Source organism: Anomalospiza imberbis, chromosome 24 (genome assembly GCF_031753505.1).
Source record: "Anomalospiza imberbis isolate Cuckoo-Finch-1a 21T00152 chromosome 24, ASM3175350v1, whole genome shotgun sequence".
In the NCBI taxonomy this organism is placed as follows: Eukaryota; Metazoa; Chordata; class Aves; order Passeriformes; family Viduidae; genus Anomalospiza; species Anomalospiza imberbis.
In genome coordinates this window covers 753,243-772,395 of record NC_089704.1, presented here as the reverse complement: position 1 = coordinate 772,395, position 19,153 = coordinate 753,243, and the positions used below count along the sequence as shown (strand labels likewise).

General features: G+C 50.3%; 1 long non-coding RNA gene across 3 annotated transcripts; it reads left to right on the top strand.

The window, feature by feature from the left end:
• The first annotated feature begins 976 nt into the window (after nt 1-976).
• On the top strand, nt 977-8,020 carry LOC137461992 (uncharacterized). 3 transcript variants are annotated; one of them, XR_010993552.1, is made up of 4 exons: nt 977-1,523; nt 2,269-2,434; nt 3,181-3,301; nt 7,771-8,020. It is a non-coding gene; the product is annotated as an uncharacterized lncRNA (long non-coding RNA). The 3 variants fall into 3 exon arrangements; XR_010993551.1 differs by lacking the exon at nt 977-1,523 and adding an exon at nt 1,575-1,803 and having other exon boundaries at nt 7,771-8,019; XR_010993553.1 differs by lacking the exon at nt 977-1,523 and adding an exon at nt 1,828-1,949.
• The last annotated feature ends 11,133 nt before the right edge of the window (nt 8,021-19,153 follow it).

The following is a 19,153-nucleotide window of genomic DNA, read 5'->3' as shown; positions in this document are numbered from 1 at the left end:
GTCCATGGGCAGAGCCTTCCCTGCTCCTCAGCAGGGCTCTGAGAGCACCAGGTCAAGCCAGCATGGAAATCACACGACCAGAGGCACGGGGCACCATTTGTGTGTGGAGGTTTGTTTTCACCAACAGGACAGGACTGCTGGGGTACGTCCCTTGAGCTTTTATTGCAGCGTCAGCCTCACTACATGGCTGAGACAATGGAAAGATGGCAAAAGCTCACGTGCAGCCAGCAGCAGCCAAAGATTGCTTTGTTACAGGACATTTGAAAAACTTTCTAGCCAACAGCACATTGCTAAAGCTCGCAGACAGTTGTTCTAGCCAATTCCTACAAGTACACATACACCTGCTTCACACAATGCTTGCTTGTCTGCTTTCTATCAACAGCACACAGTACACCATTATTAAGCTTAAAACCTTCTACTGTCTTATTAAACATATTTTTCTGCAGTCTTAAGATCTATCTTAGGCAAGCCTAAAACTTAAGCTATTGTTCCATATTGTCCTTGCTTGCTGTACTATTGTAACTTTTTCTACCTTCAGGCTTTGTAGCTACAACTAGCTCTGAATTCTCTGTTCTTTCTGCTTTCCCAACATTCTAAAAATCTTCTTACCTTTACTATTTCCCACAAGTGCTCCTTGTTAGGGCCTTGCAGCTGTTAAACCTCACCTGTCCCCAGTTTGGGGCAAGGAGTAGAGAGGTTCCCCAGAGCAGCACATACAGGGAGGGGGCTCCGTGCTGGCACAGCATAACACAGCTTCTGCCCAGGAACAGGGAGCTGTGGGGTTTGGGATTGACTTGTGCAGTCCCACAGTGATCCCCAAGCACAGGTGCCCTGGAAGTGCCAGGAATTCACCTGTGGAAGGCAAAGGAGCTGCTGTGCTGGGCTCAGCAGGCCTGAAGTGCCTCTGGGGGCCTTTTCTCCAGCCCCAAAGTGAGATAATTCGTGTGTTCAGGAGGCACCAGACTCCTCTCCTGACATCAGGCACACTCAGAGCCACCAGGAACAGGCAGTCCAGCCTGCCCTGGGACCCTGGGCAGAGAAAGCAGCAGGGTTGCTGTGCCACGAGGTTGTGCTGTGGGAAATCCTTTCAGGTTGCTCCCAGTGCAGTAGGGAGGGTTTCCAGCCATGAAGGGGAACTGAATTCCTGCTGTATGGAGATTCATTTTCTGCCTCAGCCACCAACTGGGTGAAAAAGCAGCTGAGGATGCAGCAGTCCAGCTGTTAATGTGTTTATTGAGATGAATACTATGGATAATTCTTGAAGCGGTGGCTTCTATTTCTTTGCCGAAGGCACAAAACACAGCAGCAGGATTTAGGAATATGGACAAGCCTGTGTTTCCACACAGCCATGTTTGATGGCAGGACACGATGGAGGTGTCTGTCACATGAACACCCAGCATTAAAGGCTTGGTTAAAGCTGCCCCGTGATGCTGTGGAGCTCCTCATGTTCTTCAGCCTCATGTTTGTCAGCCTTCCCACTTCCTTATCCATTCCCAGTCTGCAGACTTCTCATTGCTGACCAGGTTTGTCCTTGCAGATTGATTATCTGCATTTCTTCTTCTGTAGAATTGGACCGCTCTGTGTCCCTGGCTTGCTTGCATTCCCCAATCCACACTCTGACCCTGCTGTAGTTGTGCTCCGTGCCCCATTTCCTTCTCCTGGACTCTCTGCTCAGGTGTTTCCAGTTCCCTCCCTTTCTTCCTCATGTTCTGTAGCTTCTGATCAAATCCTGCGTTGTCCCACCCCCAAAGGCTTCTCCTGCTCTCCCTTTGGGGTGTCCCTTTTTCCCCCTGCTCCCATCAGGTGAGGGGGCCCAGAGGGAGTGGGGGATGCTCCCTGTTACCTCTCCAAGGATTTTGCTCCCTAGGGAAGGGGGGGTGTTGGTACTGCTGTTGGAAAGGGAGGAATTCGGTGCTGTTTTAGAACCTTCAAGGCAAATCCTGCTTCAGGTGCATTGTTTGGATGACAAGGCAGACAAGGACGTGTCTGGATGCAAACTGGAGTCCAGTGGATGTTTTTCCACATCCTGAGAGATGTGATGGATTTTCAGCTGAGGCTTTGCTGGAGAACCCTGTTGTACTGCCTGGATGTGCTGGGCAATATTTCTTGTGGCTCTACAGTTAAGTTTTTATGGAAGCCTCGTTCTGTTTAATGTAGGTGTAGTTGGGTTATAAATTAATAATCCCTGCTGCTGGGACTGCTGTGTAGCAAGATGGCTTGTGTGTAAATAATTCATGCCATTAAATTCGTTGTGTTCCCTGTCTACAGCTCATTTACCTGCTGTGACTACAAATATTCCTCTGCACATTGGAGAAGGTGTTGGGAGATGCCAGGCCTGAGAGGTCTGTCAGGAAGAGGCTCTTCCCTGGTTAAATGGATCAGAAACTCCTGGGACAGGGAGTGCCAGGACAGTCTGGTTTGTAAACGTGACAGGGTGAGGATTTCACCGTGGCTTTGGAGACTGGGGAGGTCCAGGCTGTGGCAGATGGGCTTCCCTGGCTTCCCTGGCTCCATCCTGGGCATCAGGAGGAGTTTCTTCTTGGAAGGGGCTGCCCAGGGAGGTGTGGAGCCCCCATCCCTGGAGGTGGCACTCAGTGCTCTGGGCTGGGGACAAGGTGGGCATCGGGCACAGCTGGGACTTGATGATCCAGGAGGCTTTTCCAACCTCAGTGATTACAGCTCTCCTCCTTTCCAAGCTCTCCCTCTTTGTTTGTAGCTCTTCTAGAATTATTTCAGTGCTCGTCCCTACCAGTAAACCAGGAACAATTGGAATTCTTCCCTGCTTCACATGCAAATTCCATGGGGTTTCCAATGTATTTTTTAATTTAAATTCCCCTAGGTTTCCTTGGAAAGCAGCTCCCCAGAAGCAGTAAAGTCTCAGGCATCACCACTCTGTGCTGCAGTGAGCAGAGCAAGGTAATGACATAAATCTTGCACAGATGAAGGTAAAAGGAGTACAAAATAAAATTTAAAAAAAAATTATTGTGTCCAAAAGATGTTTTCCAGAGTTCTGATGCACAGTCTCTAAAATGTTTACATATTTGTAGAAATTTGTGGAAACCTGATGTTTCCAAGAGCTTTGATGCTGCTTTATTACTCCTGTATGAGGAGATTATTTCAGACCACACTGGTAATGCTTTTCTGTTGTGATGTTGTCAATTCTGGTTTGTTTTCCCTCAGCCTTGGTGCTGCTCTCATCTGCATGTGATGATCCAGGGCAAGACTTGAGGGAATCCAGGGAGGACTGTGCTGGAATAACTTCCATCTTCTCCTCACACACCAGAAACCTGATCCTCTGACAGTAAGTAATATTTATGTGCTTTTATGCATCATACATAACCTGTACAATTGTGTTATTGTCAAGTTACCATCATATATTATCTAGAAGCAACTTTAAAATGTTGGTTAACTTTATATATAAATATTGATGAGAAATCTGAAGCATGTTTTTCTGCAGAAAATACTTATATCAGACTCAAATTTATCTGGAAAAGATGTTATCCCTTATGTTCCTGCTGAAGTCTACTTAGGAGACAGGCTGAGCAAGGCTGTGTCTGTATAAGTAACAAGGACTATTAGTTTGGGACCAATTTATTCACTGAAAAGGCTTCTGAAGAAATTACATCAGCATATTGGAAATCACTACAAAGGGTTTGGGTGATGTTTATTGAGGCTGAAGACAAATGTTTGGGATGGAAGGAAACAAGAAAGAAGTCCTGTAGTTGCAGGAGCTGAACAAAATGAGGCAGGTGCTTGTTAACTTTGAAACAACTGCGAGTTTTTTATGAGGGAAGTTCCACTGTTCTTTGTTTTGGTTAAAAAACAGGATTCTGTTTATCTGGGGAAAAGATTTTTAAATAGTGAAGGAATGAGTGACTGTGATTCAAAGTTTGGCACTTGGCAATTGATCTGTTTGTTGTGGTTAAGCTTTATGCTGGGATTGACAAGTGATCCAGCACACCTGGCCAGTGCTCCAGACAAACTGGCAAAGTGGCCACTGCAGGTACCACCTCTTGTGGGGCTGAGCTGGCAGGAGGCAAAGGAGCTACTCTTAAACGAAATGGGCTTTAATATCTCCTTTAAAAGCTGCTGCAAACGGGCTGGGAATGTTTTATTGCAAGCCTGCAGGAGTGGCCTCTCAGCCTGCCTGGCTCTGAGGGGCTTTGCTGCCCAGCCTGGGTTTGGTGTGGGAGTTTGGAGGCTCCCCCAGCCCAGCCCAGCACTCTGTGTGAGGCTCTTTGCACAGAGCATGGGGCATAATGGAACATGAAGTATTGTGCTCTTCCCTAACCTATTTACATGACACCATTACCATTGAATTTTACTGAACGTGTCAGGAGTGGAGAGGGAAATATAATCTAATAGGAAGGAATGTACCTCTCTGGAGCAGGGGAGCTGTGAGATAAAAAATGGGCTTTGGACAGGCAAATGAACTGATGCACTGGGGAGGGAAATGATCACACTCTTATTCTTCCCCCCAAAATCAAGTTAAAATTCTTCCCACAGTTTAATGTTGTGGCGATATTCAAGTGTCCCAACCAGTATATTTTGTAAGGATTGAAAGGAATAACAAAGCCAAAGGTGATGGAAATAACTGGATGATGCAGTGGACAGCAGTCATTTGGGACTGGGATGTCCATAACCCTAAAATGCATTGATCAAATGCATGAATGTATCTCACTATCTCAGATTGTTTGCTTTGAAATGGGAGCAATTTAATCTTTAAAAAAATAATGAAAGAGCAAACTGTAAATGAGACCTTCTGGCAGCAGGACGGGCTGTGGTCCCAGAGGCAGCAGCACAGGCCAGGATGACAAATGAGGTCATTAAAGTAAATAGTGTAAATTGAGTTCTGGCAGTGGGAAGGAATCCTTATTATGATGAAGGGCATTAATATGAGAAGAAGAAAAGGGGGAGGAGGAATTCACTGGTGACAGGCTTATCTGGGGCAGGGAGCAGTGTAATCCTGTGGCTGCTCCAGCTGCCTCCCTCATTGCAAGGCAAGGGGTCCATTTAATTTCACAGGGTTTTCAGCAGGGCATGGTTTTGAAGTGCATTAAAGATTAGAAAGTGTCACCCTGCAAACAGCATCCAGGAGGCTGCTGAACCAAAGCCTGGGATCCTTTACTCATTTGGTCTCATCTTTGACATCACATTTACAGCACACTTATGCTTTGCCTGCTGATTTTTCATTTTTAAAGAGTTTCTTAATATGAGTGTTCAAAACCAGAGCTCTGATTGTGGGAAGTGCAAAACACGGTGTGAAGGGGCTATGGCAGCCAGTTCCCACTGCCTGACCAGCCAGGGACTTCTGGTCTCTAAATCTGGGCTTCCTTAGGTGCTGGTGACAGCCAAGTTGATTATCCTGCTCAGATTAACAGGGGGTTGTGACAGCCCTTAAGGTCATAGGGACTTCTTAAAGCTGTTGGGCTTTTTGAAATCAGTGAGAATCAGTGGGTAACTCAGATTCCTCTGTGCAAAGTCTTGGGGTTGTTTTTGTCTGCACTGATACTGAAATAATCCTTGCTCCTATAAGAGAAGATGTAGCTGGCAAGTTTGGGAGTTGCCCTGGGAATCTTGAGCCCTGAGTGTCACTGTCCTCTGGCCTTTTTGTGGCCACTCTAATGGCACTAGTGACGCTTACACTGTGTAAAGGCACCTTACAGGATGTTACTAATTAGGTAAAAGTTGATATGGTCCCATTAGTACACTAAAGTTCAGTGGTTTTCCTTCTCTGAAGTTCAGTTCCTGTGCTCATCCTATTGTGAGGATGAATCACTTGTGAAAAGCAGTTTGAATTAATGAAAAACAGATTTTGGCTTCAACGGGATTGTCTTTGAGGTCCCTTCCAACCCAAACTCTGTGCCTAGGGCCAGGTTTTCCTACACCCTCCTGAGCTCTCAAAGAGGGCTCTGAGGCATTCAAAGGCATGGAAATGCACTTTTCCTGTTTAGCTTGCAAAAGCAGATTTACCTCTAAGAGTAGCTCTTATTCTTTCACAGCAAGCCTTGAAAAAAATGAAAGCCCAACCAAAACCAAACAGAAATTTCCTCCCTTTGCTTTGGAAATGCTGTTTTTTGTTGAGCCCATCATGGTGTGGTAAGAGAGATTTGCACAGGCTGTTGAAAGGAATGAGCTCCAAAGCTGCTGGGAATGGCACTGATCTGTGGGAGGAGGGAAGGACAAGCTTAGGGACAGTTCAGGGTATTTGCATTAACAAACACTGCTGGGGCTGCAGCTGAGAATCTGAAAAAGCACATTTCACACCAGCACCTCTGTGAGTGCAGCAGGGTGAGGGAAAACTTCCACAGGGTTTTGTGGCACACAATTGGAAGAATTGCTGCAGAATGGATGGGGATAGGCAGGGAAGGAGCTCAAGCAGCACTTGAATTCATGACAGTCCAGACAGAGAGGAGTTTTGCAAGACCCCTAAAATCAGTGTGCACATAAAAGCATGGAAGGACTGTTGTGTTAGGCTGGATTTAGGGAAAGTTTCTTCCCCCAGAGCACTGCCCAGGCTGCCCAGGGAATGGGCACAGCCCCGAGGCTGCCAGAGCTCCAGGAGCCTCTGGACAGCACTGCCAGGGATGCCCAGGGTGGGGTTGTTGGGGGTCTGGGCAGGGATGGAGCTGGATCCATGATCCTTGTGGGTCCAACTCAGGATATTCCATGATGGTGTGATGGGATCTTTCCAGACCCCTCTGGCATTTGGGATTGTGTCAGTCCCAGCTGCTTTCTTTGGCTTCTTGCCTCGCAGGCACAGCCCGGGTGTGCCTGGCCTGGGCGAGCCCTGGGGCACTCCCAGGTGCCACCCAGGTTTGGGGAACACTCCACCAAGCTCATTCACCTCCCTGCACTTGGGATTTCCTGTAAACCTCTGATATCAGGCACAGGCAGCCTGTTCTGCCAGCACCCAGGGAAGCATGAAACAGGGGAGTTGAAGGTTGAGGGTTAATTTGCTCAGGTTTTGCCTTTAATTGCTGCAGAGTGAAAGTCTGCTCTTCTTTTCTGCGGGTGGTTGAATCCAACCAGAACTCAAATCAGAGGGCAAGAAATGCTTCTTGAAAATGGGAGTAGGAGAAAAGTGCTGATTCTTCCAGCTCTGGGAAAAGGGACCAAAGGAAAGTTTATGGTGAGGACTCAGCAGTTGCTGAGTGAAAGCCCTGCCCTTGAGAAGATGAGATGGGCTTTTTGTTACTGGGTTGAGGAATCCCAGCCACATGCCAGGTCTTGACACTGGGAAAAGATTGTGTGGCATGTTTTGTGTGAAATCCACATGGCTTTGTAACAAAAAGTGTTTGGTAGTGTTTTGATGATCAGAGACTTTCTGTCAGGAGAAGAAGCAGGAAGCTGAGCAGAAATGAAAACTCTGTCCTCAGCTGTGTGCCCTGGGTCAGGAGAAATTCAAGGATTCACTTAACACTGTTGTTATTAGCTAGAACATCTACATACTGGGAAAACACGCCTAGAGTAGTAATAAAATTACTATAATTTTTTCCAATAAATATTCAAAACCTTTTAAGTAAATACTGGAGGAAAGCATTTATTGTAAGAAGAAGGGGGGAAAAAGGATTGATTCTGAAAAAATAGGATTTCAAACACCTCCCTCACTCATGGAGGAACCTGGAGTTGTGCTTCATCAGTAGGAAACCAAAAATGTGGCTCCAGTGCCACAAATCCCTAAACAAATGTGGCTGGAATAATAGATTGACTTGCTTAGGAGAGCTTTTCCCTAAGCAAACTTCGGGATCAATAACTAATTATTTGCAGGAATAGCCTTGCGAATTTCCCATCATAAATAGATCCAGGAAAACTCTCAGTTGCTCCAATCCATTTGTGACCAAAAGAGGTAAAAGTAATTATTCTCTTAGCTCACATACTGATTTATCCTTTGTTTTTTTCCTGCTTGTTTTTGATGGAACAGCTGCACTTAACCCATGGCCTTGTTTATGCTGGGAAAACCAGATCCTTTAACTGCAAACACATCACTTGAAAAGCTGAGCCAGTTCCTCAGCTGCAGGTTCCCAGTGTAGGTTCCAACTCCATTGCTCTTCAGAACCTGAGTGCCCTGGGTAAGGATTTGGATGAATGAACTCCCATCAGGCCAGGGTAGGGGTCTCTGCTCCGAGCAGGGGCTCTGCAGCTGGCTGACCTTTGCCTGCTGGGGAAGCCTTTCCTGCCACAGGGCTGCTGCTGTGAGTTCTTTCCCTCTGCCTGGCTGCTGTTTCCATAAAACTTGTCAGAGCTTCCTTACCCCTGGGGCTTCTCTCCTCCCAAGTGATGCCCTCCTATGAGCTCCTGGCTCAAGGTGTGGTCTTGGTACAGGGGAATGCACTGAAGCTTGAAGCTTGTGACCAGCAGTGTTTGTAGGTGTGTTTTTCCTTGCAGAAGACAGAATCTGTCTCAGACATTTATATGTGTTTGTATTTGTTCTTTCCCCAAATATAAATCTGCCCACAGAGACCAAGCAGATCATGTGTCCTGATGGGTCTCTGTCTCTGCAGCTGAGCTGCTGCTTATCTTATCTTGATAAAACCCCTCCAGAACGTCTCTTTCCAGCTCAGTGAGTTGCTGTGTAATGTCTTCAGTATTTGCTGTTGCTGCTGTACTGGAAGCAGACCTGTGGAAATTCCTGTCTATGGGAAATGGGGATGTAGGAGCGTCAGTGGGATGAACCATCACCCACCTCATCTGGAGCTGCTCTGATCAGCCCGAGGCTGGCCAGGAGCTGCTGCTCCTGCCTCGTGTACAGAGCCTGCCCTGGGCATCTCTGCTCTTCATTCACTGCTTTGCAGTGCCTGCTCAGCCTTTCATTTCTCCAGTGTCAGCCTCTGGCTCCATCCCAATAACAATTCCTGGGGCTCAGTCTCTTGTCAGGCACTTTCTCTCCACAGTATTTTGTTTTGCTCATTGACAGCAGCAGCTTTCTCTGGAGAAGCAAAATCCCTCCTTCCCTCCCCCTGCTCCCCTGGGCTCCTGTTAAATAACCTTGTGCACAGCCAAGCCAGCAATGGCTCTGGGAGAAAAACAGGCTGAAAGCCCAGTGCTGCCGGGGCACTAACCCAGGAGCAAATCCAGCAGGAATCCAGAGCTGTGGGGACAGTGAGGGGCTGGACCATGAGCACAGACTTGGAGGGTGGCAGAGCCCCAGAGCCGCTGCCCAGGATGCTGTGGGGTCTCCTCCTCTGGAGATGTCCAAACCCCTCAGAGGCTCCTTCCTGTGCCCTGCAGGGTGACCCTGCTGCAGCACAAGGCTGGAGGTGATCTCCAGAGGCTCCAGTCTGTGATCCTGCCATCGTTTTGTCAGCTGGGCTCTGCTGTGGCCTCAAGGACTGAGGCAGCTCAATGTCATTGCAGGAGGAGCTGAAATTGTTCCCAACGTGCCTGATCCCATTGCTGCTGGGTGTTGGATCTGTTTTGGCTGCCTCCAAAGCACTGGCTGCAGTCAGCTCAGGAGAACTCTCTGTCTTGCTTCAGGTTCGTTTGATCAGGGATACTTGGGTGCAGATTAGTCCAGATTAGCTGATGGCAAGGATTGAAGGGTGTAAAATAGTTCAGATTAACGAAGGGCAAGGATTGGAAGTGGATCACTTTACCTACGCTGGCATGGCTGCTCTTGGTCAGAACGAAAGTGACATTTAATTATTTACTTCAGAGCTAAAATAAAAGTAAGATTTGCTTCTGGCTGTGTCCACACAGGGGTATAATCCAGTTTATCTATGCAAATCTTACTCAGATGAACTGCCTTGATCATCTACCTGTCTGCAAGTTTTCTGAAAGCAAGGATATTCCTTGCTTTCAGAAAGGGGAGAACTTGGGTGGAGAAGTTGGGTGGAGAGAAGGGGAGAACTTGGTCCGTGGATCCTCAGTGTGTGTGTGACACACATTTCTCTGGGGGAGCCTATGGGGTGTGACAGCTTTTGCCATCCATGGCAGGAGTCAAAGTAGTCCTTTTTAGACATCCCTGTATCCCCTTAAGTCCTGGAGCCCCCCATCCCTGTCCCCTGTCTTAGTTTCTTTGTCCAAGACCTCTCAGTGATGGATAAGCACCAATTTCCTTGTCTAGAAGAGCTGGAGAAGGGAAAAAACCAACCCCAATTTGTATAAGTATAGGGAAAAGCGAGCACTGCTAATATTAGTGTTGCTTTTGTATTAATAATTCTCTGATAAATGCCTGGGTTTTTTTCTTTGCCAGTCTAAAAATACTCCCCCAGCTTGGCAGCGTGTTGTGACTGTGATAATGAAAGTGCAGCAGCATGTGCCTGCCACAGCTCCTGCCCTTTCCTCCTGGGCTGGCAGAGCTCTGGGGTTGTCTGAGGGAAGAGAGGGCACACATACTGAGATGAAGGAAAGCTGGTCCTGACTCCTGCCTTCCAAAAGGCCAGAGCCTGGGAATTATCTCAATTTCAGTGGAACCCAGTGTGTTATGGAAATGTCACGTCCCTGTGCCAGGGAGAGAGGTGGAGTACAAAACCAAAGCAAGAATGCCACCAAATTTAAACAGAAATAGCTCGTTTTGAACTGACTGAAGTTAAATATACATTTTAAAGTGTATTTTTTTAATCTCCAAGACTGTGGAACTCCCGGCTAGAAGTACTTGTGGAGCCAAAGGGACTCTGCATGTGTTTAGGTGATGAATGTGTGGTTTGCCAGTGCCCTTGGCTGGGAGAGGACCCTGTTGTTATTGTCACAGTTTAACTGTTGTTATTGGTGCTGTACTGTACCTGTACACCATGACAGCTTTCACTCTGAAACAAGATTCAAAGCAGAAGCTGCAGCACGAGGGTGACTGAGTGCCTGCTGGAGATGATCCTCCTGCTGGCATATGGCTTGTGCCTAGATAGGATTTCTGGGGTGTAGCTGTGCCAGCTGAGCCTGGGGTGAGCTGGGTGGGTTTGGGGTGAGCTCCTGCTGGGAGGTGTGGGAAGTGGATTTGTAGAGAATTCTTAAAGCTTGACAGAAGGCTCATATAGTATGCATCTGTATTGGGTATTGTGTTGTTTCACCCTTCACAGAAGACTGAAAATAGAACAGAAGTTTTTAAAATGCCTCTCAGTTGCCCCATCTCTAGATCAGAAAAGAGCATAATCCAACAGGAGGGAGCTCCTTGCTGGGAGCTCCAGCTGGTGGCAAGAGGACTCTGCTCTGGGCCTGGGAGTCGTTCCTTCCCTCCCCCTCTGAGTTTTGGGTTCTCCATGATGACAGAACCCTTGTACTCCTGAGCCAGACTGGAGCCAGTCCTGTCCTGTGGTGCCAAAGGGGAATCCAAGCTTTGAGTGTGGAGCCACGCTCAGGTGTGTGAGTTTCAGGAGCCCCCTCTGTTGTTTCTGTGCGAAGGGACCAAGGAGGGGACGAGGCAGATGCTCTGTGGGATGCGGGGTGGCCTCACCCTGTCCCCTCAGCTCCGAGCTGCAGCAGCCCCTGGCTGCACCCTGCAGAAGGTGCCTGCTGCAGCCCCAGTCCAGGCTGGGGCCAGCACTGGCTCCCGAGGCAGCCCCTAGCAGTGGCAGAGGAGCCAGGGAAGGGGAAGGGTGGATCCGCAGTGGTGCCAGCCCCAGGCCCTGCAGAGATGGCTGTGAGGAGCTGTGTCCTGTCCCTGGGGCTGCCCGAGCTGCTCTGCCTCAGCTGGGGCTGCTGTGCTGCTGAGCTGGACTGGGGTGGGTGGTGTGGATTGGGCTGCACTTGGGCTGCATCCAGCAGCTCCCCTCCTCTCTCTTCCTTTCCTGTTTCAAGAAATGAGGCAGCTCTGTTTTATAAAGCTGCTCTCATGGCAGCCAGGGACCTGATGGTCCTGTTGGCACCTGGGGTATTTGTGCCCCGAGCAGTCTCCTGGTGGGAAACAGGAGTGGAAATGCCCTCCTAGAAACGAGCCACAGTTCTTGAACCCACTCTGTGGCCTCAGAGGCTGTGGGGAATCAGTTTGGGAGGCAGCTGAAGGATTTATTGCTGCTTGCAGAGGCCTTGGGAGAAATGTCCTTATCTTGCACATTTTCCTTGAGGTTTCAGTCTTGAATTGATGACTGAAGGGAAGGACTGCATTTATTTCCCCAGGACTCAGGCTCAGGAGGCTGCTCAGGACAGGAGGAGCCCAGAGAGGGATGGCTGAGGGACTGGGGGGATTTGCTGTGGCCACAGCAGCCAGGCCAAAGGAAGCTTGAAAGGCCACAGGAAGATGAGGTCAGCTGTTCCCTGTCTGCCTCCTGCCTGTTTCCACAAGGACATGGAGCTGCCTTCCAGGGTTTGGATCCTGGGAAGTGTCCCCAGTGGATTTTCCTCTGCCGGAAACATCCACCACTGACCTGGTCCTTGACAGAGCAGGGCAGGAGGAGTGGGACCAGCAGGGCAGTAACAGCTTTTTCTCCCAGATAGAGCAGAAACACTCAGGAATTGGCCTCTGGGGGTGGTCCCAGCATGGTCAGGGCTGGTTGGTGGCTTGGGCCCTGTGACTCCCGTTCAGAGCTTTGGGGCTCAGTAATTTGGCTTTCCCCCACTGTTTGAGGGGTGTCCAGTGGCACATGAGTAGGTGCCAGGAGTTCCTCTGCAGGAAGGGGAATGTTGCCTCATGCCCTGACTATGGCTCAGGGAAAACACTTGTATGAGTGTTAAAATGGGAGATGTATTGTACACACTGGAGGGAATTCACAGACTTTGAATGGATAGAAAAAGAACCTCTTCAGACTTAATTGCTTTGACATTTCTATTCCTCAAGTGTAGAGTGCCCTCCTGAGCTCAGGATGCTTCGGTGGGAGTCCTGTGAGTGTCCAAAAGCAAACCTGCAGGATGGCAAAGGCTGAGCAGAGGTCTGTCTCAGCTCCTGGCAGCACTCCCTCCTGCTCTGCTGCCTGCAGAAATAAAGGGGGAAAATCAGATTTATATGTTCAGCTGGTGAGTAGAGGCCCAAATTTGATTAGGTGCTTAATCACCTCTGAAGGTACTGACTTAGTTGCTGGTGTCATCTGAACTGGGAATTGGGCTCTGAGGAGCCTGGGAAGGGTCTGCAGTGTGACCTGTTCCCCACCACTGTGCAAGGATAACCAGGAGAGAATAAACCTGGAGTCTGCAGCCAGGAAAATGGGCTCAGTCACTTGTGGCAGGGTCTCCTGGGGACACTGATGTCTGTGGGGTCCCACTGTCACATCCCAGGTACTGTTTGACTCCCTAAACTCACTGAGCTCAGCCTCTGGTGTGGCAAAATGGGGATGAAACCTGCTTCCCAAGGCCTGGGAATTAGAAACTGGAGTGCTTTGAAATCCATCTTCACGGAGTCCCAGACTGGTTTGGGTTGGAAAGGACATCAAAGATCATCCAGTCCCACCCCCTGCCATGGGCAGGGACACCTTCCACTGTCCCACATTGCTCCAAGCCCTGTTCAACCTGCAATCATCCATTCCCCAATCCCTTAGGGAATGGTGTTTGACAGACAAATTCATGTCCCTGTCATGAGCTGGGAATTTCCATGAAGATGCTGCTGGCCCAGGTTCACACTGCAGGACCCCTTCTCCTCAGAAACAAGGGATTCTGTGGGCAGGGTTTTACTGTTAGTGAGCAATTAGCCTGTAGTAATGAGGTCCTGGTGGGGGAAAGGCCTCCGGGAGGTGAGGATGGATCATCTCTGAGGCACTGCCCAGCTCAGGGATGCTCCAGCCCATGGCACCTGGCAGGACATTGATGATCTGGTTCTGATTTTGTATGTGTAACACCCAGAAAGCCCCAGTATCTGTAGTGGAAAAAGGAATGTAAACCTAATTCCTGGTTCTCTTTCTTCCCTTTCATGATGAGGGCCCCTGCCAGACCCTTCTTCCCACTGGTGCTTTTGTGGTGAGACAAACCATCAGGGCTTCCTGCTAATTCAGGTGCTGAGCTCCTCTGTGCCTGGTCTGACTCCACACAGGCATTTCTGCTCCCTCCTTGTGCTCACTGCTCCGTTGTTCATTGTCCCCAGCAGAGCTGAAAGGCAGCAGGAGCAGGGATGCTCAGGGACACTCACTCATCCTGAGTGGGCAGGATGTGATGGGGGTGTGCAGGAGCAGGAAGCAGAGGTGGCATCTCCAGCACAAACACACAAAAGAATTCCCGAGGTGCAAAGTGAGGGACCCAGAAGTGAGGAGTTGCCAGCAGAAGGATGGCTGGGGAGTCCCAGTCGGCACCTTTGTGTCTAAGCATTGTGATGGTTTTTATCTGTGCAGCTCTACTGTCCTTGCCCAAGGCTCCCAACCCACCTCTTGTGGGGTGCAGGATGGATCATGTTCACCTGCGCAGCCCCCATTAAATATTCTTTTTTTTTCCTCCCCATGGTCTCATGTTTGTCCCTTTATTACTCAAATCCTGCTCTGGAAAAGAGAGTAATTAACTTAGAGCCTTGTGGGCTTTTATGCCATCAGTTGCTGCTTCACCAACAGCAAATAACCCTCTGGCTCTTGGGAAGGAGCTTTTCCTTATTTTCCTGATGGCCCACCTGTCCCTCAAAACCAAATGTGAAAATCACTCCATTAAGTTGGACTAGATGAGCTTGAGGGGCTCCTTCCCACCCAAACCATTCCATGGTTCCCCTTGCCCTGCACATTCCAGACTCTGAGAGCCCTGAGGGAAACCTCCACTCCCTTCCACGAGAAGAGTTCCCAGTGTCCCTGTGGGTGGGGACACTGAGCCTGCCCTCATCCTTCACCTTAAAGTCATCCCTGAGGTGAAAGGGAAAAGGCTGTGGTTTGGGGCTGTTGTTACAGTCGGTTTGTTTTGCTTTTGAGCTTATTTTATTGATTGAGGAAAGTACTTTATAAAGCAGAGGCGCTGTAATATTGGCGCCTTTTCCAAGAGCCTTTCACACGAGGAAAAGTGAGGACGTTTGAGGCAGCCTCTCTTGCTCTCCTGCAGCAGTTGGTGGCTGCTCTGTAGTGTGTGACTGTGCCTTTTGTATTTGAGATTGGTTGGGAGGTTGCTGCATTACCAGTGAAATTCCACTTTCTTCACATCAGTGGGGCTTCTGGCCAGCACAGTGTGGGTTTGTGGTGGGATCCACCCCCCCGCTCCTCCTGTGCAGCCATCCCTCCCCAGCTGTCTTTGGCCACAGAAGACGAGGCAGATCCTGCTCCAGTTCCCACCCCTGTGGGGCTGGATCAAGGGAGAAAGGCTGGCAAAACTTGAGCTGGATTCAGAGAAAAGACACTAAAGGCTTGCAACAAAAACCCCATGGGCCAGGTGATGCAGGTCCCCCTCAGAAAGCAACCAGAGGGAATGTGAAGAGAAGAAGAAAGAAAAGATGGGAATCAATAAAAAGCAGCGATGGGGAGGAGGAGGGGCCAAGGCAGATGTCTGCCCGTGCTCCTGTGTTTGTGCTGCTGGCTGCCTGCCTGCTTGTCTGAAAACCTGGCCCCGTCTGGCACCTCTTTTTTTTATTCTGATGTTTGAATTTATAGCTTGAAGTGCAGCAGAATGAGGTTCTCTGGGATATTGCTGTGGGCAGGATTGGCTGCCTGGGAGGCTGAGGGTGGATTTGGAGTGGGGGGCGGACACTTGGTTTTCCCTTGCAAGTTTAATGTGGGCTGCTGTGTTCTCCTTCATCCCTCTGCCTTCCTGCTGCATTTCCGTGTGTGTTTGCACCACTTCTGTGAGTCCCCGGTGGCTCAGGAGCAGCTTCTCCCTGGGTGTATCCTGAGCATCCCACTGGGGCTTTTGGTGTAGTCTGGGGGTGGAGGAAGCAGAGCTGCTCTGGAGTGCTGGGGTGCAGAGCAGACCACAGTCCATGAAAACCGGGGATTCTGCAGCCGCCTGCTCTGCCGGGAGGACACGGATCAGCCACACTTCCTCCCTGGGAACGTGCCAGGAGACTTGTTCTCAGTGAAGGTTTCCAGGTCTCCAGGCTTCAAACGTTCACACAGTTTGAATAATGCATGAAGTTCCAGCACTTGCTGGAGTCAAATACTCTTCTCCAGCATCTTTAAAAAATGGATGAACACATTTTTACTTAACACCTTCCCCTTTGTGTAACCTGTTTTTTCCTTTCTCACCTGCCACACCTACAGTCCTTGCATCCTTCTAAATGCACAACCCCATCAGGCTGAGATCTGTACAAGGATCTCATTCTGCTGCCTTTGGTATTTAGAAGGGCAACTTTCCTTGTTCAGAAAGGTGAGAGCCTCCTGACTGCATCTGCCTGTAATTAATGAATGCAGACACTCCATACAGGATGTTTCGGGGGGGATCCATCTCCCTCTTCCCCCTGTGAGGGAACCAGAGCAGTGAGGCTCCCCCTGTGATGCAGGACAGGGACTGTGGCACGACAGGCTGGACAGCAGCTCTGGGCAGGGCCTGGAGGAGCCTGTCCTGCAGTTTGACCATAAAACAGACACAGTCTGGACTCAAGGTGTCTGTCTGAGGCTGGTGACTTTCCTTGGCCCGTTGGGAAGGATCTGGAGCTGGAAGGATTAAGATGCACAGGATGGAGTCGAGGCAGCTTTAATTTCCCTGTAAAATGCATCAAGTCCCCGCTTTTACCAGGACAGCCCATTCCCTATTCCAGGGATGCTTTCTGCAGGTCACACCTTTGGTTTGGGCTCTGCTGCCTCTTGAATTAATGACTTTAGGTGTGGGGATGCAGTTTGGTCACCCCACAGGACACCGCAGTGACTCAGGGTGTGCTCCGCAGCCGATCCCTTCGTTGGGACAGCCCAGCCCTTCCCAACACCCCTGACTTCTCCCACTGCCTCCGAGCATCCAAATGGCACAGGATTAACAAAAACCCTTCAGGGAAGGTTGATGAAGTGATGGCAGAGGGGCAGGGAGTGTGTTGTGACAGTTCCTGATGCAGAGCTGCCTCAAAGCTTTTGCAGATGCAAAGGGCAGGACCCTGCCCTCTCAGCTCTTCCCGAGGGAGGAGTGGGAGGAGGCTGGACAGCCCTGGTGCAGGGAGCTTGCTCCTGCTGTCCCCGGGAAGGATGAGAGGAGCACGAAGGATTGCTTTTCCCATCCATTTCAGTTGCTGCTGTTGGCCCCACGTCACGAATTCTCCCTTAGGAGTGGCAGGTCTGAGCCTGGGCAGGATCCTTACCCTGGAGGAGCTGCAGGCAGATCCTGCACCAGGAATGCCAGTCCAGGGGATTTGGGTGACCTCCCGCACCCCTGCCAGCTCCTGTGACGCTGCCAGACTCCTGTCAAGCCCTGCTAGAGGCGCACAAAGCAGCTCCAGTTTGGAGGGATCTGTCCCCTGCCCTGCCTGGACCCCCAGCTCCTGGGTGACGGGAAGGTCACAAAAGCAGGCTCGGGTGTGGGGAAGGAGGAAGGGAACGGGAAGGGAGGCTCAGCCGTGGCACGGCTGGGGATGTATTTGCCCAAGCCTTGCTCTGGCAGGTGCTGGGCTCGGAGCCTGTGCTGGGGGCTCTTCTGGCTCTGTGAGCTCATAATGCATCTTAGCAGGGCATCCATGCACCAGCTGGAGGGAGGAAGGAAGGACTGAGCAGCTTCCCGGCTTTTCCAGCATCAGTTGCTGGTTTTGGATGACTTTTAGTGTAGAAGTGAACATGTTGTTGTGTTCCTCAGGGATGGGGCCCTGGAGCGTAGTGGAACTTAGTGGCTTCCCTGCCGAGGTCTGCAGGTCACGTCCCCGTGGAGATGCTCACGATCTGGGGGGAGTGGGGCTGCTCCTCAGGATCGCCTTAGGATGCTGCCGGCATTGACCACTCTGCAAATCTCTTATATGAAAAAATTAAAAGGAAACCCATCCCTAGACACAAGGAGTTGGAAAGCCGAGCAGAAACTGCTAGAAAGGAACATCATCGTCTTTTTCAGCGGCAGGTCGGGTTTGAGAGGCAAAGGCGGTCTAACAGCGCTGCCTGCTGGAAACTGCTCGGGAGGAAACGCGACTGTGCCCCGGCTTCTGCCACTCCTTGGGCACAATGTCAACCCGTCCTCCTCCCTTTTCCTCCTGCTCTGCCCACACACCTCAGCCGCTCGGGACAGGCTGTCAGAGAGGGATGGAGTTTCCATCCCGTTTATCCTTAGAGCAGTGGCTGGAGAACTGGGGGCAACCAAGCTGCTCCCGGCACTGCAGGGGCACCCCGAGCCCTCTCCTGGTGTGGAACCCCAGCCCACAGCTCTTGCCTCACTGGGATCTCGGTGGCATCGAAGGAAATGCCCGTGGTGCTGCTTTTGGAGCTCTTCAGGCCAAGCCAAGCTGGGGAGGTGGGCTGCCACTTTGGGGCTGCTCCCTGAGGAAACACCCCTGGGGTTCATCCTCCTGCCGTTCCCTTTCCCACCCAGCCCGAGTGTCCTGCCTAGATTTACCCATCCTTGGCAGGGTGCCACCAACACTTCAGTTAAGATGGGAATTTGTCTACAGAACTTAGAAATCAGGAGTTTTATTTGCCAAGTCAGCCTGGTCAGGTCCTGCCCTGCAAGGACAGCTCTGGTGGCCTCCCACGAGAGCGGGGGCACTGAGCCTGGAAGGTTCCCAGTGGCACGGCCTCTGCTCCTGGCTCTGGAAGAGCAGGAACTCCTGGCTCAGGCAGGACGGCTGGGTTGCTGGGTCTGGTGGTGACCTTACAAGGACAGAAGCGCCGAGTTTGGATGTGCATTAATAAGCAGATCTGGACTGAAAAGTGAGGATTTGGGAGCAGATGAGGCAAAGATTTCCAAAGGCCTAATGCAGCCCCTCTGCAGTCACACGAAGCCTCTGGGCAGAGCTGGACTGCACAGCAGAGCCACTCCACAGGTCCATGAGCAGTGGGGTCACCTGTCCCCCATGGAGAGAAGGATTAGGCTGCTTTTATTCCTGGCAGCAATTCTAAACTCCGTATTATTTACTAGATGAAAAGACTGCGAGAGCTCCTTCTTCGAGTGTTAAAAATGTTTGAAATTTGCTTCCTTTAATCAACTTTTTGATATTAATTAACTATGAGCAGTATTAACTGTGGTGCCCAGAATCCCTCCCAGCCAACTCAGAGGTGGCTTGTGCCATCTGTTTGCCCTGACTTCATCTGCCCTGTGTCTTCAGTGCCAGGGCCAGGCTGTTTCTGCTTGTGCAGTCCTGCTGGGTGAGAAGAAAGGGACACTCAAACAGCCCAGGCAGGTTTATTTATTGTTAGGAAGCAGCAGTGGGCACAGGTGGAATGGCACAGATAAGCCCAAGCCTTGGCATGGGAATTCAAAGTCACCTCCTTCA